At 38.9% G+C, this 26,802-nt stretch overlaps 1 long non-coding RNA gene across 1 annotated transcript; it reads left to right on the top strand.

Annotated features, from left to right (window-relative positions):
* The first annotated feature begins 402 nt into the window (after positions 1-402).
* On the top strand, positions 403-26,802 carry LOC309618239. Its single transcript, XR_014238361.1, has 2 exons — positions 403-20,165; positions 24,282-26,802. It is a non-coding gene; the product is annotated as an uncharacterized lncRNA (long non-coding RNA).

Genomic DNA, 26,802 nt, shown 5'->3' with positions numbered 1-26,802 from the left:
CCTTTGCCTTGTGTTCTTTCCACCATGGTTTACCGGCTTCCTGTGAGGGGGGAGCTCTAGGTCTGCGCACCGCCAGGCCTGTCTCTTCCACCCTCCTTCTCCATGTCCTTGTTTTGCACTGTTTCTCCAGGGTGTGAATATCTCAGTTCTTTTTTTTTTTTTTTTTTTGGCCACGCTGCACAGCTTGCAGGATCCCCAGCAGTGAAAGCACTGAGTCCTAACCACTGGACCGCCAGGGAATTCCTATCAGTTTTTACACTCCAGTTAACACAGATATTCAGTATTTAATTTTCATTTTAATAAATGAATCTTCCACTTGAGGTGCATTTGCATTTGTGAGGCTTGGTGCTGCAAGCAGGGACACGGTGCTGACCAAGCCATGGCACCATCTCTCATATGCTCAGTAGGGGAGACAGAGGCAGGAACAGGCCGTGATTTGGAGCGTAAGCAGAGGGTGCCATGGGCCTGGAGGTGAGCACACAACCAGGCCTGGAAGGGCTCCCAGAGTAGCATCGAGAAACCACTGACCTCATATTACTGCTTTATAATTTGCATTGTGTAACTCTCTCCAAAAGACCTTATGCTTCTTCAAGAGCAGAGAGAATTTCTTTTCAATTCTGCCTCTCCAGCCCATAGAAGAGCTCTTGGCACATAGTAGTAACCCAATAAATGCCAGATCCTTCTGTTCTCTCTCTGGGGCACTGTGGAGAGTGGTTAAGAGCATGTCTTTTGGAGCCTCAGTTCCTTAACATATTTGCCATGCAACTTGGGGAAAATTAATTAATCTCTCTGAGTTTTAGGTTCCTCATTTGGAAAAATGGATTCTGTGAAGATTATCTGTGTAAAACACCAGCACTGTAGGAAGATGTCAATAAATGCAGCTTCTATATTGTGATTATATAATTGAGTGGTGACGCCCATGCCTGTCCAACACATGCACCAGCGCTACTTAGATCCCAATTCCCATTGGTTGATTTGAATGGTTCAGGCACAGGTGTTGTAAGAGTATAGATTTTACTCATTAACCACCTTACAGTGCTTTATAGTTGGAAGTGAGGTCACCTGTTGACATGCTAAGAAGTATCAATACCTTTAACACCTCCCAAAACAGAGTAAAAATTATCCTGAAGCATCATACAGGTGGGTCTACTGTGGTTGAAAGGACATGGGGCCAACAAGTCTTGGATTCATGCTTGAAGCTTGTTGTTTACTGACTTCCCTGTTCCACTGCCTGAACCTTTGAAACTCTCCTGTCACTGCATCTATTCCATAACTAAGGGTGCCTGCAGCCAGTTCAGGAACAGTTCGGAGACCTTGAGTCCCCAAGGCCGGGATTGCTAACATTCTTTGCCCTCTCCTGGATCTGCCACATTCTGTTTGCTAAGCTCCAGGTGGTAATTTACCTCTTGATCATAACTAACATGTTTGTAGCTGTTTCTAATGGTGGCCAAATAGTGGTCAGGATTGCTGACTCTGGGTAGGTCTGTGCTAGGAGCCTTCTGACAGAGATAGGGATCTATCCCGCTTCCATGACGCTTGAATGTCAGGGGCAGAGCTCCAGAGGCCTGGTCACCCCACCTTGATGCAGCCTGGGGTGAGCCTCTCTCTGCAGCAAGCTCAGCATTCCCATGCTGTTCCCAGCACACATATACGAAGACATCTTTTCTCCTTTCTGTTGGTATCGTCAAAATGTTAACATCTGGGTCCGCGCTTCCCTCTGCATTTCCAACCGCCTGTTTGAACATTGTTAGGCAGTCAGCCACGGGGACCGAGACATTTGAAGCTTTGAGGCAGCCGCTGGCTTTTAAGTGGGGACTTGGAGACTTACTGTCAACTCCACTCCTCTGCTCTGCAGGAATTGTAATGACATCTGCAGAGTGTCTAACCACACATTGCAACAATCTTCTCCAGACTGGGCACTGCCTTTTCTTAGAACTTCCCCTGTGTCTGTAGCACACAGATTCTACTGGGGAGTCCACTGTGGTTCTAGTTTCTTTCTGCAATGCATCAGCCAGTCTCCTCAGACTTGTGCCTTGGCAGGTAGAGGTGGTTAGAGATTTTTGATCAGTCCAAGCATGTCTTCCCAGTAGACTTCAACTTTTAATGAAATCCTGTGTCTATAGATGCTGAATTTTTGCGACCAGCTTCCAGGGGCCTCCTTTGCTTGATTTTATCCAGGGAAATTTCTGGACTTCATACTCTGCATGCCTGGTTCTCTGACAGGTTACCTGCACCCAACTCCAAGTTGTAAGGTTGATGTCAAAGGAGTTCCATAACTTCCTTCTGACTTTTGGGAGATATTCCTAAGGAGATTTTCTAAACTGTTAGGAAAGAAGGAAGATGGGGTGAACAATAAATCTGAGGATGAAAGTGGGACAGATGATGCCCTTGAAGGTAGAATCACACCTGCCAACCACACTGTGATCTGAAGCTAAATATGGGGCCCCTTACATCAGTCGACTGAACCAAGGCTTCCGTGCAGCAGAAGTAACATGTAATGTCAGTGGTAGGAAGAAGCCTCTCTAAAGGGAATGAAACAGGATGGATGCCTCTAGAGAGAGAGTTAGAAATTCATCCTTATCTAGAATCATTTCTAGAACCTCTGGAGTATGAGATGAAGACTTTGCCCACATGGATCAGTGCTCTGGAATGCAGTGCCCTTCCACCTTGGGACACCATCTGGGGGAACATCTGGATGTTTTGCTGTACAATGTGTTCTGGGGTCCCCAGTATTTCACCATAAGGATGAGACCCAGAGAACATGACATTTCATTAAGCAGAGTTATGTTTTCAAATATGCAAAAGTAAATATGAGGAGGGTCTTGGGAGGTATAGAAAGTTTAAGAGAACTGGCTGGAGTCTTGAATCTGCTGAGGAAGATGGTGAGAAGAAATTCCCATTGCTTGGGGGAAGGAGGCATAAGATTTTCAAGAATGGGGATTTTTGATATTAAACTGCAAGTTGTTTTTCTTTGAAATAAATCCTTACCTATTGTGACCAAACCCTCAGTAAATTCTTCTAGACATATGGCTTGGGGTGTGTGTGTGTGTGTGTGTGTGTGTGTGTGTGTTTGTAATCAAAATAAATGTTTGTTGAATGAGTGAGTGAATAAATGAAATGGAGGAAAATGAATTACTTATTCAAATAGTACATTTTTGTAAAAACTGCCATTGTTAAGGAAAATTAAGGTATTGGGGCATGGTTTTGGGCAAAGTCAGGAGAAAGGAACTCTGTTGCACATTAGGATTGGTGAGGGGAGGAAAGAAGAGGCGAGGAAGGGAATTCATAAACGAGACAGAGAATTTGGTAGGAGCAGGGATTGAAAGTCAGCGGAGGTTAGCAGAACATATGCCTTTGGGGATTCATAGAACTCTTGGGGAGGGCATTGGACTTCCTGCAGAATGTGGATATAGGCATTGATGCCAGTTTTATTTAAACCCTAAAGCTTAGAAAAATCTCATCTAATACCTGAGTTTATATGGATGCACACAGATAAAGGTCAGGAAGAAAAAGTTCAGGAAGACCATGTCAAGCTGTTTAGCTGCATCTAGGGAGTGTTACTTTATGTGAGTGATTGGTAAGTTGAGGGAACCTTTTTCTCTACATATATTTCAGTATTATTTCAATACAAACATATTAATTAAAAATATACCATTGTATTATTTAAAAATAAAAAAGGTGCAAACTTCTCATAAGCTCATTGCCCAGGTGTGATAACTTTTAACATTTGATGTGTATTCTTCCTGATGTTTCTATTCATGTGTAAACACATATACATGTACGTGTAAAAAATGAGATTATACTATATTTGTTGTGTAGCCTGCCTTTGGAAGCTAATAATATCTTTTTCAAATTTTTAAAAATTTTATTTATTTTTAATTTTTTTAAACTTTTTTATATTGTAGTATAGCCAATTAACAATGTTGTGATAATTTCAGGTGCACAGCAAAGGGACTCAGCCATACATAAATGTGTATCTATTCCTACCCCAAACTCCCCTCCCATCCAGGCTGCCATGTAACATTGAGCTGAGTTCCCTGTGCTATACAGTAAGTCCTTGTTGGTTATCTGTTTTAAATATAGCAGTGTGTACATGTCAATCCCATATTCCCTAACTATCCCTTCCCCTCATCCTTCCCCCCTGGTAACCATAAGTTCATTCTCTAAGTCTGTGAGTCTGTTTCTGTTTTGTAAATAAGTGCATTTGTATCATTTCTTTTTAGATTACGCATATAAGGGATATCATACAATATTTCTCTTTCTCTGTCTGACTTCACTCAGTATGACAATCTCTAGGTCCATCCATGTTGCTGCAAATGGCATTATGTCATTCTTTTTAATGGCTGAGTAATATTCCATTGTATATATGTACCACATCTTCTTTATCCATTCTTCTGTTGATGGACATGAAACCTAATAATATACCTTACACATCTTTCCATGTCCTCAAAATATAGATACACACCATCATCTTTTAATAGATACATGATATTCCATGGCTTATGTAACTGACATCAAGGACATTAAGGTTGTTTCCATATTTTTTGTACCATATACAGCGAATATCTTCATACATGCATCTTTTCACATTTTTTAGTTATATCTATAGAAAATATTCTGAGAGGTGGAATTACTGGATCAAAGAGCAGTCATATTAAAAATTTTGATACATATTATCCAACAGTCCTTCAGTAATATACCAATTTCCACTTTCTAGCAGCTATCAGCACTCACATATTTTTTGAACGCTTACTCTGTTCCAGACAAATAGAAGTTATTTTTGCCCTGAGGGGGTTTACATTCTATTAAATGGCTGGTTAACACATACTAAGATTCCCTATTTATTTAACAAGCCCTTACACAATGCTTACCATGTGCCAGATAATTTTCTAAGGATCTTATAATATTGTCATTTAATTCTCATGACAACTCTGTAAGTCAGTACTATTATTATTTCCATTTTACAAATGAAAAAGCTGAAGCAAAGAAGTTAAATAACTTGTTTAAGGTCTTACTGGAGATAAGTGGCAGAGCCAGGAGTCAAACCTAAGAAGCACCCTAGCTCCGGAATCTGTGTTCTTAATCTCATGCATAACAGGTAATAAATCTCTCAGCATCAAAATAGTAATCCAGTGGCTTGGAAACCCTATATTCAATCATGGAAGCTAACAAGGGAGAGGGGCTACCAGTTGCCATCCTTTAGGTTTGGGGCAATGGACCCTCAAAGGGCTCAATTACCCTAGTCTGGGCAGTTGAGGATAGAATGAAGGAGTGAGGATCATGGAGTATTCCTTGGAATTTTCCACTTCAAGGCTATCATTGGAGGAGACCCAGGAATAGATAAACTAGCTGAGCCTTTATGGCTGACCCAGGAAGATGGAACTCTTTTTGGAGGTATGAGTGATGCATTAATTCTGAAGAAGGATGAAACTTGAGAATGAGGAAAGAGGAGAAAGAGAGATAGAGATAGAGATAGATAGATAGATAGAGAGAGAGAGAGAGACAGAGAGGCTTAAATGGAAACTTAAGCTTGAACAAAGGTCAAAAGGCAGAGCATGAGGGTGTGTTATCGTGGTAATGAGAAGTAAACCATGACTGGAGAGCAAGCTGCAGATGGGGTTAGGTGGGAGATAGGAAAGACAGCTGGTTTCAAATCTCAGAAAGCTCTGAGCCCAGGCAAGGAGTTGGACTGAGGACAATGGGAAGCCATGATATGTTAAAGCAGAGAAGTGACTTGAGCAGAGATGTGTTTTAGGGATATCTTGCAGGAAGTATGGAAAGATTTATGAGAGGACAGACAGACTAGACGGGAGGTCCCTGCAATAGTCTGAGCAAGAGACATTTGGGGTTTGATTTAGGGCAGAGGTAATTTGAGCATAAAGTTGGGATAATGCAGTCAATGTGAAGATGAAACTGAGAAGTTTGCATGACTGATTTTGTGGGGCTGGAGGGAGAGTAAGTAAGGAGAAAATATGATTTTGTGATTTTCAGCTTGAGCATTTGGGAAGCTACGCCTGTCCTTAACTGAGATGGGACACCCAGGAAGAGGGTGGACGGAGGGGTGGCATGAAAGAGACTTCTGTTTTGGATTTGTTGATTGAGAGCTTTGTGAGATATCCAGATGAAAGGGCCAAGCAACATAAGGAAATGCATGTTTGGAGCTAGGGAGAGAACATAGGAAGGAGAGTCCTGAGAGACACCAACCTAGGGGACAGCTGTGAAGCAGTGAGTGGGGAAGGGATCCTACAGGGAGAACATGCAGAGCAGGAAGAGCAGAGGACAAAAGACTGGTCCTTAAGAAGTGCCCCTGTTTAGAGGAATGGTTCTCAACCTTGGCCCCATGTTAGAATCACCTGGAGACTATATAAGCTCCTGATGCATTGGTCCCACCCCCAGATATTCTGATTTCATTGACTTGGAAGCCAGCCTGGGCATCAGATACTTTAAAGCTCTCCTGGTAATTATACTGTGCAGCTAAGGTAGAGAGCTATTGATCGAAGGTGATTACAGAAGAGGAATAAGAGAAGGAGCTACCTTAGTAGAGCAGGTGAGAATTTAGAAGTATTTTCATTTGTTCTATAACATTTGCTGAGTGCCTAATAATAATAATAACTACCAATTATTGAAAGCTTTGTTCTGTCAGGCCCTGTGCTGAGTGATTTACACACGTTATCTCATTTTAATGCTCACACAACACTATGAGATAGACATCTTTACCCCCTTTTTCAGGTAAAGAAACTATCAGAGAATTTAAGAAACTGCCCAAAGTCATACATCTAAGTGGTAGAATCAGGATTTGAACCTGGTAATAAATGTCTTGGGGTTATTCACTGTGATATGCTGCCCACTACCTGATAGACTTTGTACTTGAAACTCTCAAGGACCTCAAAATCTGATTGGTATAGAACAGTTTCGCATAATAAGGTAAGTGCTGTCATGGAGAAATGTATAAAGTGCCATGGGTACCAAAAGGAGGAAGCTCACATCAGTCTGGAGGACTCAAGGAAAGCTTTGCCTATGAGCTAATGCCAGGGGAAACATTTCCCATTTATTTCTGCACCCAGAAATGGGCTCTGCTTCTTGATAGAAGGGTGGTATATGTGTACAGGGAGGAAAGAATGGCCACAGGATGGTGGCCATTATGCAGCTAAGCAACTGCAGTCTTGATCAAAAAATGTGCACATTTGAGAGAGGACTAGGGACTTTATTAACTTTCCTTTCAGATCCCTTGGCTCTAAGAATGTGACAGAGCCTCTCTAGTGAATGGAAACCAGATTGGTTTCTGTCTATTTTTAAGCTTCCCTAGAACAAAAGCCACAACTACTGAGAAGGTGATCCTAGCCTCAGTAACACTGAAGAATTCTGCATGGTCAGAGCAGCCAGCTGAGCCAATGGTAACATCCACTGTCCTAAAGAGAAATCCTTTAGATAAAGTTTGACATCTTACTTGGTAAGGTATCTCCTAAGCCAATGTGAATTTACTGTATCTGGAAGGAGAAAGGACATATTTAGGCTTTCAAAAATGGGAAGCTAAAAGTGGGCATCAGTCAGGGTTGTCATCACCTTATATATCAAAACTGGGATCGTGCTGATGTCATTCTTGACTCAGAACATAATGAACTTAAAAATTGCCAGTCCAGAGGCTGCTGCTCATGCTTATGATTTATGACAGAAATCAAGCTGTTACATAAACATCTCCACTTCCCATTTATGTTTGCATGAAGTTCAGGGGAAAAGAGAAGCTGAACTCTTTGTCAGACATGGTCAACAAGACTATGGTCTCAGAGGGAACCAAGTTTTCCTGTACTGGGGAGTGGCCGAGATGGTGGAGCAGGAAGACACATCTCCCACACCAAAATTGCAAGTACTTACAGAGCAACTATTGATGAGAACAAATTGAAGACTAGCAGAAAAGATTTTCCATAGCTAAAGATATAAAGAAGGAACCACATGATGAGTAGGAGGGGCAGAGATGTGGTATAGTCAAGACCCACACCCCAGGTAGGTGACCCAGAAACAAGAGGATAATCACAATTGCAGCAGTTCTCCCCAAGGAGCAAGGAGCACACATCAGGCTCCCCAGCATAGGGGTCCTGTAATGGTAAGACAAGTCCCCAGAAGGTCAGGCCTTGAAGGCCAGTGGGGCTTGCATATGTGAAAGCCAGAAGGCAGTAGGAAATAGAATCTAATCTTAAAAGGCATGCAAAATCTCACATATTCCAAGTCCCAGCACAGAGGCAGTAATTTGCAAGGAGTCAGGGTCAGACCCACTTGCTGGTCTTGGAGAGCCTCATGGAGAGGGAAGAGGCAACTGGGACTCCCCATAGGAATACAGATGCTAGTGGGAGCCATTTTAGGGAGCTCATTCTACCACGAGGACACGGGTGCTACAAGTACCATTTGGGAGTTCTCCCTCTAGCCTACTAGTGCTGGAGGCTTAACTGCTGCAGAGCTCCACGAGTCAGCCATCCTGGGACTTGGCCCAGCCCACCAGCAGCTGACAGCCTCAGCATGAGGCAGTGCCTGGCAGCAAACTGGGCTGTGGGTCAGCCCCATCTACCAGCATGCCCAAGTAGCTGGCCCTGCCATAACAGAAGAGCCCACACAGCCCACATGGGGTGCACCCCTAAAACATATAGCTCTGGTCACCAGAGCAAATTGTGCTCCTGGGCCCCATAGGATGTTTTCTACATAAGGCCACTTCTCTAAGATTGGGAAATGTAAATGACCTACTTAATACTTAGAAATTAAAACAAAGAAGTAGGCAAAATGAGGTGACAGAGGAATATGTTTCAAATGAAGGAATAATATAAACCTTAAGAGGAAAACTAAATGAAGTGGAGATAAGCAATCTACTTGATAAAGATTTCAAGGATATGATCATAAAGATGTTTAATGAACTTGGAAGAAGAATGGATGTTTAACAAAGAAAAAATACAAAGAAGAGCTCTGGTGGGATCAACAATAGTTTAGATGATACAGAGGAACAGATCAGTGAACTGAAACACAGACTAGTGGAAATCATCCAAGCTGAATTTAAAGAAAAAATAATTTTAAAAAATGAGGACAGTTTAAGAGACCTCTGGGACAACATCAAGCATACTATCATTTGCATTATAGGGGTCTCATAGGAGAAGAGAAAGAAAGGAGCAGAAAACGTATTTGATGACATAATACCTGAAAACTTTCTTAACTTAGGAAATGAAATAGACATCCAGGTCCAGGAAGCACAGAGTCTCAAACACTATCAATCCAAAGAGGGCCACACCAAGACACATTGTAATTAAAATGGCCAAAATTAAAGATAAAGAGAGAATCTGAAAAGTAGCAAGGGAAAAGCAACTAGTTACATACAAGGGAACTCTAATAAGACTATAGCTCACTTTTCAGCAGAAACTCTGTAGGCCAGAAGGGAATGACACAATATATTTAAAGTGATAAAAAGAAAAATCCTACAACCAAGAATACTCTACCCTGCCATGCTATCATTCAGATTTGAAGGAGAGATCAAGAGTTTTACACACACGCAAAAGTTCAGCACTGCTAAACTGGTTTTACAAGAGACGTTAAAGGGACTTCTTGAAGCAGAAAACAAAAGACCATAACTAGAAATATAAAATTTACCAAAGGAAAAATCTCATCGGTAAAGGCAAATATACAGTAAAAATAGTAGATCAGCTACTTGTATAACTAGTCAGAAAGTTAAAAGACAAAAGCAGTAAAATCATCTATATCCACAATAAGTAATTAAGGGATACACAAAATAAAAAATGTAAAATATGATATCAAAAACATTAAATGTGGGGGTGGGAGTAAAATTGCAGAAATGTTAGAATGCATTTGAACTTAAGAGATCATCAACATAAAGTTAAAAAATACATATATATAGCTATATATAAGCCCCATGGTAACCACAACACTAAAAAGAGAAAGGAATCCAAACATAACACTAAATATAGTTATCAAATCACAAGGGAAGAGAGCAAAAGAAGAAAGGAACAAAAAAGAACTACAAAAATAACCTGATTACAATTAACAAAATTGCAACAATTATATACTTATCAATAATTACTTTAAATGGACTAAATCCTCCAATGGAAAAACATAGAGTGGATGAATGGGCAAAAAAAAAAAAAAAAAAAAGACCCATATACATACACACACACACACATATGTGTGTGTATATATATGTATATATATATACACACACACACACACACATATTCATATATAATGCCTATAAGAGCCTCACTTCAGATCTAAAGACCCACACAAACAAACTGAGGGGATGGAAAAAGGTATTACATGTAGATGGAAATGAAAAGAAAGCTGGGGTAGCAATACTTATAGCAGACAAAATAGACTTTATTTATATATTTATTTATTTATTAAATTTTATTTATTTATTTTAAAATTGAGGTATAGTTGCTTTAAAATATATTAATTTCAGGTGTACAACACAGTGATTCAAAATTTTATGGATTATACCCCAGTTAAAGTTATTATAAAATATTTGTTATATTCCCTGTGCTGTATAATATATACTTGTAGCTTATTTATTTATTTAAATTTGTAAAATTTGTTTTTTATTTTTAATTTTTTAAATTAATTTTTTATAGGAGTATAGTTGATTTACAATGTTGTGTTAGTTTCTGCTGTACAGCAAAGTGAGTCAGTTATACATATACACCTATCCACTCTTTTGTAGATTCTATTCCTATATAGGTCATTACAGAGTATTGAATAGAGAGTTTCCGGTGCTATACAGTAGGTTCTTATTTGTTACCTATTTTATATATAGTAGTGTGTATATGTCAATCCCAGTCTCCCAATTTGTCCCTCCCCACCCTTTCCTCCTTGGTAACCATAAGTTTGTTTTCTACATCTGTGACTCAATTTCTGTTTTGTAAATAGGTTCTTTTTTTAGATTCCACATATAAGTGATATCATATGATATTTGTCTTTCCTTGTCTGACTTACTTAACTCAGTATGACAATCTCTAAGTCCATCCATGTTGCTGCAAATGATATTATTTCATTCTTTTTTTCTGGCTGAGTAATATTCCATCATATATAGGTACCACATCTTCTTTATCCATTCCTCTGTCAATGGACATTTAGGTTGATTCCATGTCCTGGTTATTGTAAGTAGTGCTGCAATGAACATTGGGGTGCATGTATCCTTTCAAATTATGATTTTCTCTGGATATACGCCCAGGAGTGGGATTGCTGCATAATATGGTAGCTCTATTTTTAGTGTTTTAAGGAACCTCCATAGTGGTTGTACCAGTTTGCATTCTCACCAACAGTGTAGGAGGGTTCGCTTTTCTCCACATGCTCTCCAGCATTTATTGTTTGTAGAGTTTTGATAATGGCCATTCTAACGGGTGTGAGGTGATACCTCATTGTAGTTTTGATTTGCATTTCTCTAATGATTAGTGATGTTGAGCATCTTTTCATGCGCTTTTTGGCCATCTGTATGTCTTTTTTGTCTATTTAGATCTTCCACCCATGTTTTGATTGGGTTGTTTGTTTTTTTGATATTGAGCTTCATGGGCTGTTTGTATATTTTGAAGATTAATCCCTAATGGGTCGCTTTGTTTGCAAATATTTTCTCCCATTCTGTGGGTTTCCTTTTCATTTTGTTGATGGTTTCCTTTGCTGTGCAAAAGCTTTTAAGTTCCATTAGGTCCCATGTGTTTATTTTTGTTTTTATTTTCATTACTCTCAGAGGTGGATCAAAAAAGATCTTGCTGTGATTTATGTCAGAGGGTGTTCTGCCTATGTCTTACTCTAAGAGTTTTATAGTATCTGGCCTTATATTTATGTCTTTAATCCATTTTGAGTTTATTTTTGTGTATGGTGCTAGGGAGTGTTCTAATTTCATTCTTTTACACGTAGCTGTCCAGTTTTCCCAGCACCACTTATTAAAGAGACTGTCTTTTCTCCATTGTATAGTCTTGCCTCCTTTGTCATAGATTAGGTCACCATAGGTGTGTGGGTTTGTCTCTGGACTTTCTATCCTGTTCCATTGGTTATTTATTCATTTATTTTTATTTTAATTTTTAATAAATTTATTTATTTATTTATTTTTGGCTGCACTGGGTCTTCGTTGCTGCACGCGGGCTTTCTCTAGGTATGGTGAGTGGGGGCTACTTTTCATTGTGGTACATGGGCTTCTCACTGTGGTGGCTTCTCTTGTTGCAGCACACAGGCTCTAGGCATGTGGGCTTCAGTAGTTGTGGCACACGGCCTCAGTAGTTGTGGCTCACAGGCTGTAGAGCACAGGCTCAGTAGTTGTGGCACATGGGCTTAGTTGCTCCACGGCATGTGAGATCTTCCTGGACCAGGGCTTGAACCCGTGTCTCCTGCATTGGCAGGTGGATTCTTACCCACTGCACCATCAGGGAAGCCTGGTTATTTATTTTTTAAGTAGTAGTTTGTAACTCTTAATCCCCTTCCCATATATCACCCCTCCCCGTTCCCTCTCCTCATTGGTAACCACTAGTTTGTTCTCTATATCAGTGAGTCTGTTTCTGTTTTCTTATATTCATTCACTTATTTTAATTTTTAGATTCCATGTATAAGTGACAACATACAGTATTTGTCTTTCTTTGGAAAAAGCAGACTATAAAACAAAGACCATGAAAAGGGACAAAGAAGGAGCTTACATAATGATAAAGGGACTGTTCCAACAAGAATATATAATTGTAAGTATATATGTAACCAACATAGGAGCATCTAAATACATAAAGCAAATATCAACAGACATAAAGGGAGAAATTGACAGACACAATAATAGTAGGGGACTATAACCCCACCTCCATTAATGGACAGATCATCTAGACAGAAAATCAATAAGGAAGCACTGGCCTTAAATGACACATTATATATATATATTCCATCCAAACTAAGAAATGGAAAAGGAGAAGTTACAACTAATATCACATAAATACAAAGGGTCATAAGACATTCCTACAAACATTTATACACCAATAAAATGGACAACCTAGAAGAAATATTCCTACAAACATACAATCTCCCAACACTGAACCAGAAAGAAATAGAAAATATGAACACCAATGACCATTAATGAAGTTGAATCAGTAATTAAAAAAAAGTCTCCCAACAAACGAAAGTTCAGGACCAGATGCCTTCACAGGTGAATTCTACCAAACATTTAAAGAACAGTTAATACCTATCCTTCTCAAACTATTCCAAAAATTTGCAGAGTACGGAATGCTCCTGAACTCATTCTATGAGGCCAGCATTACCCTGATACAAAACCAGACAAAGATATCACAAAAAAAGAAAATTATAGGCCAATATCACTGATGAACATAGATGCAAAGACCTCAACAATCTATTAGCAAACCAAAGTCAACAATACATGAAAAGGGTCATACATCATAATCAAGTGGGATTTATCCCAGGTATAGGAGGATGGTTCAATATCAATCAATGTGATACATTAATAAATTGAAGAATAAAAATCGTATGACCTTCTGAATAGATACAGAAGAAGCTTTTGACAAAGTTCAACATCCATTTATGATAAAAAGCTTCAACAAAGCTGGTAGAAAGGGAACATACCTCAACATAATAAAAGTGATATATGATAAGGCCACAAATAACGTCATAGTCAGTGGGGAAAAGCTGAAAGCATTTCCTCTAAGATCAGGAACAAGACAAGGATGCACATTCTTGCCCCCTTTATTCACCATGATTTTGGATTTCCTAGCCACAGCAATCAGACAAGAAAAAGAAATAAAAGGAATCCAAACTGGAAAGGAAGAAGGAAAGCTTCAATATTTTCAGATAAATGAATTCAGTAAAGTTGCAGGATATGAAGCTAATATACAGAAATCTGTTGCATTTCTATACATTAATGAAGAGCTATCAGAAAGAGAAATCAAGAAGACAATCCCATTTACAATTGCAGCAAAAAGAATAAAATAAATAGAATTTTTCACAGAACTAGAACAAATAGTTCTAAAATTTGTGTGCGAACACAAAAAACCTCAAATATCCAAGCAATCTTGAGAAAGAACAAAACTGAAACTATCAAACTCCCTGACTTCAAACTATTCTACAAAGTTACAATAATCAAAATAGTGTAGTATGGTGCAAAAATAGACACATAGATCAATGGAACAGAATCAAGAGCCCAGAAATAAACCCATGTTTATATGGTCAATTAATCCATGACAAAGGAGGAAAGATATACATAATGGGGAAAAGACAGCCTCTTAAATAAATGATAATGGGAAAACTGGACTTTTACATGCAAAAGAATAAAAATGGACTACTTTCCCATATCATATACAAAAATAAAATCAAAATTGATTAAAGAATTAAATGTAAGACCAGAAGCTATAAAAGTCCTAGAAGAAAACATAGGCAGTATGCTCTTTGACATCAGTTTTAGTAATCTTTTTTTTTGTATATGTCTTCTCAGGCAAGGGTAACAAAAGCAGAAATAAACAAATGGGACTACATCAAAATAAAAAGTTACACACAGTGAAGGAAACTATCAGCAAAATGAAAATGTCACCTACTGAATAGGAGAAGATATTTGGAAATGGTGTATCTGATGATGGGTTAAAATCCATAATATTAAAAAAAAAAAACTCCTACAACTCAATATCAAAAAAATGAACAACCCAATTAAAAAATGGGTAGACATAGAGAACAAACATATGGACACCAAGGGGGGAAAAGGGGGGGAAGAACTGGGAGATTGGGATTGACATATATACACTATTGATACTATGTATAAAATAGATGAATAATGAGAACTTACTATATAGCTCAGGGAACTCTACTCAATGCTCTGTGGTGACCTAAATGGGACAGAAATAAAAAAAAAAAAGAGGGGATATATGTATACATATAGCTGATTCTCTTTGCTGTACAGTAGAAACTAACACAACATTGTAAAGCAACTGTACTCCAATAAAAATTAATTAAAAATAAAATAAAATACTCTATGCAAGAAAAAAAATGGGCAGAGAACCTGAATAGACTTTTTTCCAAAGAAGACATACCAATGGCCAACAGATACATGAATAGATGCTCAACATCCTTATGAATAATCAGGGAAATGCCAATCAAAACCACAAAGAGATATTGTCTTACACTATTCAGAATGGCTATTATCAAAAGACAACAAATAATGAGTGTTGGTGAGGAAGCGGAGAAAAGGAAACCCTTGTGCACTGTTGGTGGGAATGTAAATTGGTTCAGCCATTATGGAAAACAGTACGGAGATTCCTTGAAAAATTAAAAGAGAGAACTACCATATGATCCAGTAATCCATGCTTGGGTATTTATCTGAACAAAATGAAATCACTATCTCAAAAAGATATATGCACTAGTATGTTCATTGCAGCATTATTTACAATAGCCATGGTATGGAAGCAAACTCAGTGCCCAGAAATAGATAAATGGATAAAGATCATATGATATGTTTATATAACAGAATATTACTCAGCCATAAAAAAGAAAGACATCTTGTCATTTGTGACAACATGGATGAACCCAGAGGGTATTATGCTAAGTGAAATAAGTTAGACAAAGACAAATAAGTATGAGTTCACTTATATGTTGGATGTTAAAAAACCAAACAAATGAACAAACATAACAAAGCAGAAACATTTACAGATACAGGAGCAAACAGGTGGTTGCCAGAGGGGAGCAGAGTATGGGAAGGAGAGAAACAGGTGAGGGAGATTAAGAGGTACAAGCTTTCAGTTACAGAATAAACCAGTTATGGGTATGAAATGTACAGTGTGGGGAATATAGCCAATAATTATGTAATAGCTTTGTATGGTGACAGATGGTCACTTGACTTATCATGGTGATCATTTTGAAATAAATGTATAGAAACACCAAAACATTATGTGTTGTACCAGGAACTAATAAAGTGTTATAGGTAAATTATACTTCAAAAACAAGCAAACAAACAAACAAACTCCAGAAAAAGAGATTAGATCTGTGTTTACCAGAGGCGGGGGATGTGGGGAGTGGAGATTGGATGAGGGTAGTCAAAATGTCAAACTTCCAGTTATAAGGTAAATAAGTAATAGTGATGTAATGTACAGCATGATAAATATAATTAACACTGCTGTGTGTTATAAATGAAAGCTGTTGAGAGTAAATCCTAAGGTTCTCATCAGCACGAAAAAATTTTTTTCTATTTCTTTAATGTAGTTTCTATATGAAATGATGGGTGTTTTCTAAATTATTGTGGTTATTATTCATGATATATGTAAGACAAATCATTATGCTGTATACCTTAAACTTGTACAGTGCTGTATGTCAGTTATATCTCAATAAAACTGGACTACATCAAACTAAAGAGTATTTGCATGGCAAAAAAAAAAACTATCAAGGAAACAAAAAGGCCACCTACTAAATAGGAGAAGATATTTGCAAACGATACATCTGACAAGGGCTTAATATCCAAAATGTACAAAGAACTCCTACAGTCAATATCAAAAAAATAAACTCGATTAAAAAATGGGCAGAGAATCTGAATAGATTTTTTTTACAAAGAAGACATACAGATGGCTAACAGACACATAAAAAGATGCCCTACATCATTAATCATCAGGGAAATGCAAATCATAACCACAATGAGATATCACCTCACACCTGTCAGAATGGCTATTATCAAAGGGACAAGAAATAACAAGTGTTGGGAATTCCCTGGTGGTCCAGTGGTTAGGACTCCGTGCTTTTACTGTCAATGGCCCGGGTTCAATTCCTGGTTGGGGAATTAAGATCCTGCAAGCCTAGCGGTGTGGCAAAAGAAACCAACCAACCAAACGAACAAAAACAAGTGTTGGTGGGGGTACAGAGAAAAGGGAACCCTCATGCAGGTTTGGTGGGAATGTAAATTGGTGCAGCCACCATGGAAAACATTATGGAGGTTCCTCACAAATTTAAAAATAGGACTACCATATGATCCAGCAATTCCACTTCTGGGTATTCTTCTGAAGAAAACAAAAACACTAATTCCAATAGATATATGCATTCCTGTGTTCATTGCAGCATTATTCACAATAGCCAAGAGGTAGAAGCAATCTAAGTGTCCATTGATTCATGAATGGATAATGAAGGTATGATATGTTACTCAGCCATAAAAAGAATGAAATCTTGCCATTTGTCAAAGAGAGAAAGTCAGACAGAGAAAGACAAATACAGTATGTTTTCTTTTATATGTGGAATCTAAAACAAAACAAAACAAATTAATAAACATAACAAAACAGAAACAGAGTCATAGATGCAGAGATCAAACCGGTGGTTGCCAGAGGGGAAGGTGTGTGTGGGGGATGAGTGAAATAGGTAAGGGAGATTAAAAGGCACAAACTTACAGTTACAAAATAAATGAGTCATGGGGCTGAAATGTACAGCATCAGGAATATAGTCAATAATAATGTGATATTTTTGTATGGTGACAGATGGTAACTTATCGTGGTGATCATTTTGCATAGAAATATCGAATCACTATTTTGTGCACATGCAACTAACAATGTTTTAGGTCAATTATACGTGCAAAAAAAAGGAAAAATGTTTGCTACCTTTTAAGATCTGGTCCTTGGCCTCTGCCTTGACTTAGAATGACACCTCTGCATTAATTACACAGACTCTCTTCTCTGCTCAGTCCCTGAGGCTTCTCAAGGGAACCAGCTGGCAAACAGGTTTAATTGAAGTTCCTGAAAAGTCAGGGAGTTGAGAACTCTTTATTTGAATGCAGTAGCTGTATCAATTTAAGACACAATTAGTGACCAAATATAGAGTTTCATACAAGTGGTCCTTACCAATTTGCAGATTGCTTTTATTAAACTTACTCTTAGTGAAATCATTCAGGGCTAAGACCTAAGACATTCAACACTAGCATGAAAAATGGCAAAATATGGTGATATATTAAAATTAATTAGATATACACAATGATGAGAATGTAAATGAGCATAAAACTTCAAGGGAATAATTTAAATTATAATGGCTTTTCACCAAGTGATGAGATTCATGATTTAAAGAAATCACTCTAAACATTTCTTTCAACAGTCAATAACTGACCATTCACTATGGGTCATGCACTATGCTATGTGCTAAAGATTCTGATGTGAACAAGATAGAAAGCCCCTGCCTTCAGGAGGCGTATAGTCTAGTGGAGAAAACCAGGCAATAAATGTAGCTCTGTGAAGGGTACAATATGCTAAGATCATTGAAAGGATGAAAGGTTTCCCCTGAGAAGAGACTTTGCAAGAGCCATGTTAGGTGAATGGTAGGAATATTGAATGTGTTGAGGATTTAATGGGAGGTGAGAACCATAGACAACTCTTTTAAGAGGCTTGAGGAAGTCCAGAGGAGAGAGGAAAGGGAATCTATAGAGGAGAATTGTAGAAGGGAGGATTTTTAAAGATTAAGTAGACCTGAGTGCATTTAAGTGTAGATGCAAAGGAAGTCAGAGACAGAGAGAGACAGAGACAGAGAGATGCACAGAGACCAAGAGACAGAGACAGAGAGACTAATTGTGGGTCCTAAGAGGGTGAGAATAATTTTACAGGTGAACGACAGGGCATCCAGTTCATAGGTGGGAAGATTTGTTAGTCAGAATGTTGTGGTTGAACCCACCCCAGTTGCCCAATCTCTTTCCTCTTCTCTCAGTCATGAGGGGTTGGGGCTTTTTCTGCAGTTGCTACTTCCATGATACCTTAGAATTCCTTTTTGTCATTTCCAATTACCTAGTAAACAGTTTTTATAGTAAATTTTCTCTTTTACAAATAACTGGTATGGTTTGTGTCTCCTGACTGGACCCTGTCTGATACCTACCAGTCTTTTTAGGGGGAACTTTAGGCTTATTTCTGGCTGGAATTGAGGATCCCCTGTGTCTGGGACAGACTGCCCTTCAAGCCTTCCACCCCAGGGTCACCTTGTTTCCTGCCATACAAATCCCTGGTCAAGCGTGCTAACCAAGACTCTCAGCTTCTGTGACCCTCTCCCCTCTTTTCCACTGGGCACAGGGGACCTTCAGGGCCTCCACCATGTCAAGTGCAATCTGCAAGGGACCAGGGGACATTCTCTGCCATTTCCTGCCTGGAACCCCTGCTGCTGTCTGTCCCATGTCTTGTGCTGTGTGTGACATCAGTGGGATTCTCAATTTCTAATGTCAGTCAAGAAAGAGCACATCAGTTCACCCATTTACAGATACACCCAAACTCCAGGGGGATCCTCTCATATTTTTCTTCCTTTCCTTCATTTTCCTCTCATTAACTGGGGACCCTCAACCACTATACCCTCTCTAACTTGTTTCATCTTCCACCAACTCTTGTCTCTCATTTCCAGGCCTCTTTATCTTGAAAAATCAATTCTCCCAGTTCATACATGCCCTCCAGTGATTTGTCTCACTTGGCCCACTGTCCACCGTACTTAGCACCTTGGGACCTACCCCCAGCCCCTTTTAAAAAAAAGTTGTTTGCAGGTGATTTCTAGAAACATTTAATGTCTCAAATTACCAGTTGGCTACAAATGAATATGCCATGTATTAATCTGCTTTTATTATTATTACTATTAATCTTTTTTCTTTTTTGGCCGCGCGGCATGCGGGATCTTTGTTCCCCACCAGGGATCAAACCCTCACCCCCTGCGTGGCATCCTAAACACTGGACCGCCAGAGAATTCCTGAATCTGCTTTTATTATATTATGCTGTTGGGGAAGCTAGTAAAGTAGTCTTGTTCAGGCTTCAGAGGCGGCACTAGGCCTCTCTCTGACCAGACAATGACGCTAAAGTTGGCTGCATGACAAACTGCTGAGCTACACCTAGGCCAGCAGGGCACCAGCACACATCATAAACCACTAGATAAGATAGAGAGTAAGTCATGGGACTTCTTGCTCCTTGAGGGTCTGGTCAGCCCTCGGGGATCAAGAACATTCCAAGACTTACGGGTTAAGATCAAGGCATTTATGACAATAACCAGAGCTGCAAACTTGAACATAGGCTGATTGTTATCAGCCTGCGGCCTGGTGCTAAAAGCTGGACTCCTTCGTGTGGCAAACTGAAGTCTCACCCGTGGGGTGGACACACCGCCCCGGACCTTCCCAACTGGGACTCCAGATTGCTGTTCAAGGGACTTCCCAGCGCTGCTTGGATCTGGATGTAGGTGCTTCCCCAATTCAGTGATGTATAAACCTCTGTCTTTACTATTCTTTCTTAGTTATACTATTCTTTTCTTAATTAGTATACTGTAATCTTTGTTAATTCAATAAACTCTCTCTAAATTCTTGTTTAACTGAGTGTAGAGTGGTTATTTTGCCAGCGAATCCTACGAACCTTGAAACCGAAAGTAAGGCTTTCGGCAAAACGTGTGCTTCTAAGGGTGGTGAGCAATATGAGAAGTAGAAGGCAGGACGACATAAGCTCAAGAACCCAGGCAATCTGTCTGGAGGCCTGGCATTTTGGATTCCCCCAGCCTGTTTTGTGGATTTCATCTCACTGTGACAGAGCACCCAAGGAGATTGCAGTCAGCTCGCTTAAGCACTCTAGCCAAAGCCTGTTCCATTCCACTCAAAAAAGTAAACAGCTCAGCCTCTTTCCCACAGTACCCCTTCTGCCCCAGATGCTAATTGCATTTAACTAATCCACAAGTGAAAAGCCCATACAGAATTCCATTTTAGTTAGCATGTGACACTCTGTGCAAATTTGCTCTCAGAGGAGCCTCATTGCAACTGCGTGGAGATGCTAATGACAGGACCCCTTGATGTTTTCCAATTGCTTTTAGATGTAAAAGCATTTGGGCAGAACACCATGAGCATCTTGCCCAACTGTATTACTGGGGAACACCTGATTGGCCAGAAGTTGATTCTTTTGTAATTTTCCTCTGTTTCTTTGCATTTATTCTTAAACCTCAGATGTGTCACTTATCAGAAGCTGTAAAAGGTGGCAGTGTCTAGGATGAAATGAAGAATTAGACTATGGACTATTTTCTTTCCTCTGTGCCATGAAATTTCAATGCTAAAAAGGGCCTTTATTTATTTATTTTTACTGAAGTATCGTTGATTTACAATATTGTGTTAGTGTCAGGTATAGTCTCAGGTTAGTAACAGCATAGTGATTCAATTATTTTTTCTGATTATATTCCATTATAGATTATTACAAGATATTGAATATAATTCCCTGTGCTATACAATAAATCCTTGTTGTTTATTTATTTTATGCATAGTAGTCTTTATCTGTTAATCCCATAGTCCTAGTTTGTCCCTCCCTCCTCCATCTCCCCTTTGGTAACCATAAGTTTATTTTCTATATCTATGAGTTTTGTATATAGATATGTTTGTTTTTTTTTTTTTTAGATTCCACATATAAGTGATATCATATAGTGTCTGTCTTTCTCTGACTTATTTCATTAAGAATAACATTCTCTAGGTCCATCCATGTTGCTGTAAATGGCAATATTTCATTCTTTTTTATGGCTGAGCCATATTCCAATATATCTGTATATATCTGTATATATACATACATATATATGGGTATTTCCATGTGTTAAAAAATGCATAATGTAAGAGTTGCAAGTTAAGTTTTATTTGGGGCAAAATGAGGACTGCAGCCCAGGAGACAGTGTTTCAGATAGCTCTGAGAAACTGCTCTGAAGAGGTGAGGGGGGAGCTAGGATATATAGGAGTTTTGTAACAAAGGGCAGGTAGTCAGGAACATCAAAAGATTATTAATTAAAGAAAACCAGATATCTCAAGTTAAGGAAGTTAACGCTTTTCTATGTATGGGAAGATGCAAGATTCTGGGCTCACTGAAATCATTCCTTTGATATGCACCTCAGCTACCTGGGACCAGTATCCTGTATTTTCACATCCTGAGTTTCCTCAGGGCTCACAATGGGAAGTGGCTGCAGTCTGATGGCTGCTAGATGTCAGGTATTCTTTTCTTTCCTGAGTTTCCTCAGGGCTCACCAGCTCATGTTGGAGGGCTGCAATTGCTGATGACTGTGACATCCTTGTTTACTGATATGGCAGGAAATATTCTATTTCTCATGTCTTGGCTATTGTAAATAGCACTGCTATGAACATTGGGGTGCATGTATCTTGAAAAGGAACTTTAAAATTATTTTGTCCAGCTGGTTCATTTTATAGCTGGGAAAACTATGGTCCACATTCTTTCAGTTGAACTGGGGCTAGAATCTCCACTGAGGGCCTACCTAGTGCTTCTTAATGCTGGACACACCTTAGAATCACCTGGGAGCTTTAAAAAGGTACCAATGCCAGGCCCCACTCAGACCAATGAAATCAAGTTTATGGTGGGGCCCCAGCATTGCTGTTTTTTTCAGAGCTATTTTTTCTGGACTGAATTGTGTCCCTTCAAAATCCGTATGTTGAAATTCTAACTCCTGTACCTCAGAATGTGACTGTATTTGGAGTGAGGGCCTTTAAAGAAGTAATTAAGTGAAAATGAGGTCTTATGGATGGACCCTAATCCAATAAGACTAGGGTTCCTATAAGATGAGTTTAAGACATGGACAACCACATAAGGTAGGCCATGTGAAGACACCAGAAGAAGAAGGCCATCTATAAGCCAAGGAGACAGGCCTCAGAAAAAACCAACCGTTCATCTCACACTTTTAGCCTCCAGAATTGTGATAAAATAACCTTCTGTTGTATAAGCCACCAGAAGTCTGTGGTGCTTTGTTATGTGGCCTGAGCTAATGCACTCCCCAAATAATTGTAATGTGTAGTCACAGTGGCCTTGTTCAGGCTTCAGTGGCACCAGTGGCCTAGTACAGAGCCTGGAACTCAACAGGAGCTGCTCAATTGATTTTTTGAATGAAGAATTGAGTTTTCTAATTCTTTCCAGTGCTCTTGCCACAACACCAGGCCCACAAACATCCAAATCCACCAGAAATTTTATGAATGATAATCTTTTCCCAGGATTATATTCTGAATTGTCTGCTCAAGCCAAGGTGGTTTCCTCACTAACTCTGTATGTTTTCTTGCCTCTGGCCATCTTCTCTTTGTCCTGCCTGGCTTGCTCTTGCTTTTCTCACCTGTTTCACATGCTACCTGTCCTTTAAGCTTCCCTCTCTACCCTAGTTGAAGCTGTGCCTTCCTCCTCTGGCTCCTATAACCATTATCAAGTGTGAAATCAACTTTGCATTTACATATGCACTGCCCTTGATAGTTATTCTATTGTTCTCTTGAAATGTCATCACCCTCATTGGGGTAAGCTTGCCTCTCATGTCTTTGTTGTTACAACCTCAATTTCAATTGGCTGCTAAGTGTCTTCATCTGCACTTCAGAAGCAACAAGTTTTCATTTCAATTCACCATCTCAACCCCAAACTTCTCCATCTTCCCATATTTCCTGTTTCTGATTAAAGCATCTCCATTTTCTAGCAGAGGACATTCAAACTTCTTTGACTGAGACCCCTATAATAAGAAACACATTTTATATCATGACTCATAAAAGTTGTGAGAAATATTACTTGCTCATGATATACTCTAATCCATTCTATTATGTTACATTCTTTTTTCTTTACTTGAATAGCTGCCATAGAAGAAGCTTTTTGGAGTCAAATTGATCATTCATTCATTTGTACAACTAATGTTTATTGAATGCCTGTATATGTCTGGTATTGTAGATGCTGGTGAGATTAGGGAAAAAACAGACACAATTCCTTGGGTTTACTTTATCAAAGAGACAGGTCTTGAAATTGTAGTTTCAAGATGACTTGGTCCAATACAGCAAGCCAGGGGAAAGGAGAGAGTCACCTAGAAATCACATCAAAACGGCAGGCTTACACTGAAAGAACCCTAAAGGCTCTTGGTGAGATGCTAGAATGGAAATAGCCACAGCGATGGTCTGGAGTTAGTTAGATCAGGTTTTTTTCTTGGCTTTGTCTCTAACCAGGCACCTGACTTTGGGTTATGTTGCAATGTAAATAGAAGTGAGAGTTTTCTTTCTTCTTCTCCTTGAGAACAAGGAAAACAAAGGGAACAACAAACAGGCTAGAGAAGAAACATAACCTGGCCTGAAAGAGTTAATCACTCCTTGTTTTACTTTAACTGTCACTAATTTGTAGTAACTAGATTTGTACTTTACAAAGCTAACCTCACTCCCTGACACTATGTGATTTACATTCAGCACCTATCACCCCTAACTCTGTGTGAGTTACATCCTGTGCCTCTCACTTCCTAACCCTATTTCGTCCCAGTGCTTACATTCTATACGCCCCTCGTAACAAATCACCCCTGTGGTTTTTGCATTTCAGAAACAAGGTCACCAGCCGATAAACCAGAGGCAAACGGACACAATTACCAGACTGCTGGACCCCGATTACCGGGCGGCCTGGCGCCAGCTGTGACTGTTTTGAAATAATGCAAAGGAAAGGAAGAATGCAAGACCTTTACTACTTTGACCCTTATCTCATACCCCGGACTGCGAGCCCCACATATAAAATCTTCCTTAATTCCAAGCGGGGTGTGGGGGGGGGGCACAGTTCTTGAGGCACTAGCCTGCTGTGTCTTCCCTTCTGCCAGGCAGAAAAATAAAGCCATCTCTCTCTTCCTCCAAATCCCTGTCTCCATATTTTTGTTCGACATTGGTGCACAGGGAAGCCGATATTTCAGCAACAATTAGTCATATCCCTTGGTGGGGTGTCTCTTCCCTCACCTGTGAAAAGATAGGGCTGGACTTGATGAGTTCCTGTCCAGTTCACACATGCCGCGCCTAGGGATCAGGAGTGCCCTCAGCTCCTCTCTCATCTTTCTTGGCCAGCACCCGGCACAGAGCTTCTCTTTCAGGAAATGCTCAATAAATATGGAATGAATTTGTCCATGGACCATCAGACCTGAAAGGGACATAGGGTCAGAGGTTGGCAAGCAGTGAAAACTCAAAAAATAGCTGATCAACTGCCTGAATGAATGAATGAAAGGAACTTATAGATCAATTTGTTCAAACAATTCATTTTATAGATGAGGAAACTAAGATATAAAACATCATTCAGAGGAGGAGCTGTGGCTCATCTTCCAATCTGAGTGAATAAAGGGAGTCCATTAACATCCCAAACTGAGTAAAAAATGCAAACACTACAAGGCATAAGAGCAGTTAACACACGTCTTTTCACTGAAAAGCTGCTGCTTTTTTTTTTTTTAAGTATAGCAATTTATTAAACAAATACCTTTTATTTTTCTGATTTTTGTCCTGGAACAGGAAGAAATACCAAAAACACTTTAATGCTGAGGACTAAAACTCCAAATTGCAAGGTATGAGATGGTTGGTGAGAAGTAAACAAAAGTAATTGTATACCATCATACGAAAAGCAAGTCACATACAGAATAAAAATTTTTCCTGTATCTACTAATGTAAATCATGATGCTAATAATTATCAAATTACTACTAAGTATTTGCTAAGGATATATTATATATATAGGACTATATTCTAGGCTATATTCTAGTTCCTGATTGGGTTCACACTAAATTAAAAACCTAGGTCTACCACATGTTCTTTTCTTCCTTTTTAAAATTGTGTTAAACATAATATAAAATTTACCATTTTTAAGTGTACAGTTCAGTGGTATTAAATGCTTTCACATTGTTGTGTAGCCATCACCACCATCCAACCCCATAACACCATGTGTTCTTTTTTTTTTTTTTAACATTTTTATTGGAGTATAATTGCTTTACAATGTTGTGTTAGTTTCTGCTGAATCTTGAATGCACATGCTTGAGGAAGAATGCCCCTATGAGCCAGGTTTGAGAGCAGAAAGGTTGCTGAAATAGGTGACAGAAGGCATGCTTCTGCTTACTTCTTTATGACCTTGTGTTCTCCTTCACACGTATTTCTCCTTCTTAAAATAAAAACACAACAAAACAACAGAAAAGTAGATAGGATAATTTAACAATAGCATAGCCTAATAGTCCAGAATTTAAAAATATTAAATCCAATTTGCTTTTTATAGAAGATAGAGTATTATAGATAAAGGTGAGCTTCTTTTCACCCTCAGGCAGACCCATTCCTTCTCTTTCTACAGGCAGTTATCATCTTGAATTTGATGTTCTTCCAGTCCTTTTTTCTCCTCTTATTTTTGAGCACCACTTTGTATTTTGTCTTTCTGCTTTTTCATATAAACAATGCTTTATTGAGGTATAATTTATACACAGTAAAAGATGAAAGCTTAAGTGTTCTTAAGATGCAACCCTGAGATCAAGACAGAACATTTTTCTCACCCCAGAAAGTCCTTTCTAGGCAGTATCATTTCCTCTAAGCGTTAACCTGACTTTTATCATCATAGAAAAGTTTTGTCTGTGTTTGAAATTGGTGTAAATGCAAAACATGTACTATTTTGTATCTGGCTTCTTTTGTTCAAAGTAAAGATTTTGAGATTCATCCATATTGATACTTGTCTCAGTGATTTATTATTTTTATTGCTAAATACTATTCTACTGTATGAAAACAAGGCAATTAATTTGTTTATCCCATAACTATGTATTTTTATATATTTAAAATATTACATCTAACATTTCTATGTTTTTACAGTGGAAGGGGAGAGTATGTGTGTGTGCTTTCCTCTAACTGTTTTTTGCCAACTTGGTAAACCTATTTATTTATTTATTGGAGTATAATTGCTTTACAATGTTGTGTTAGTTTCTGTTGTACAATGAAGTGAATCAGCTATATGTATACATATATCCCCTCCCTCTTGGACCTCCCTCCTACACCCCCCATCCCAGCCATCTAGGTCATCGCAGAGCACCGAGCTGAGCTTCCTGTGCTTTTTTTTCTTTTTTTT

Source organism: Balaenoptera borealis, assembly GCF_965194805.1.
Source record: "Balaenoptera borealis genome assembly, chromosome: 20".
NCBI lineage: Eukaryota > Metazoa > Chordata > Mammalia > Artiodactyla > Balaenopteridae > Balaenoptera > Balaenoptera borealis.
The sequence above is the reverse complement of the archived record's forward strand: the minus strand, read 5'-3'. Positions and strand labels throughout refer to the sequence as shown.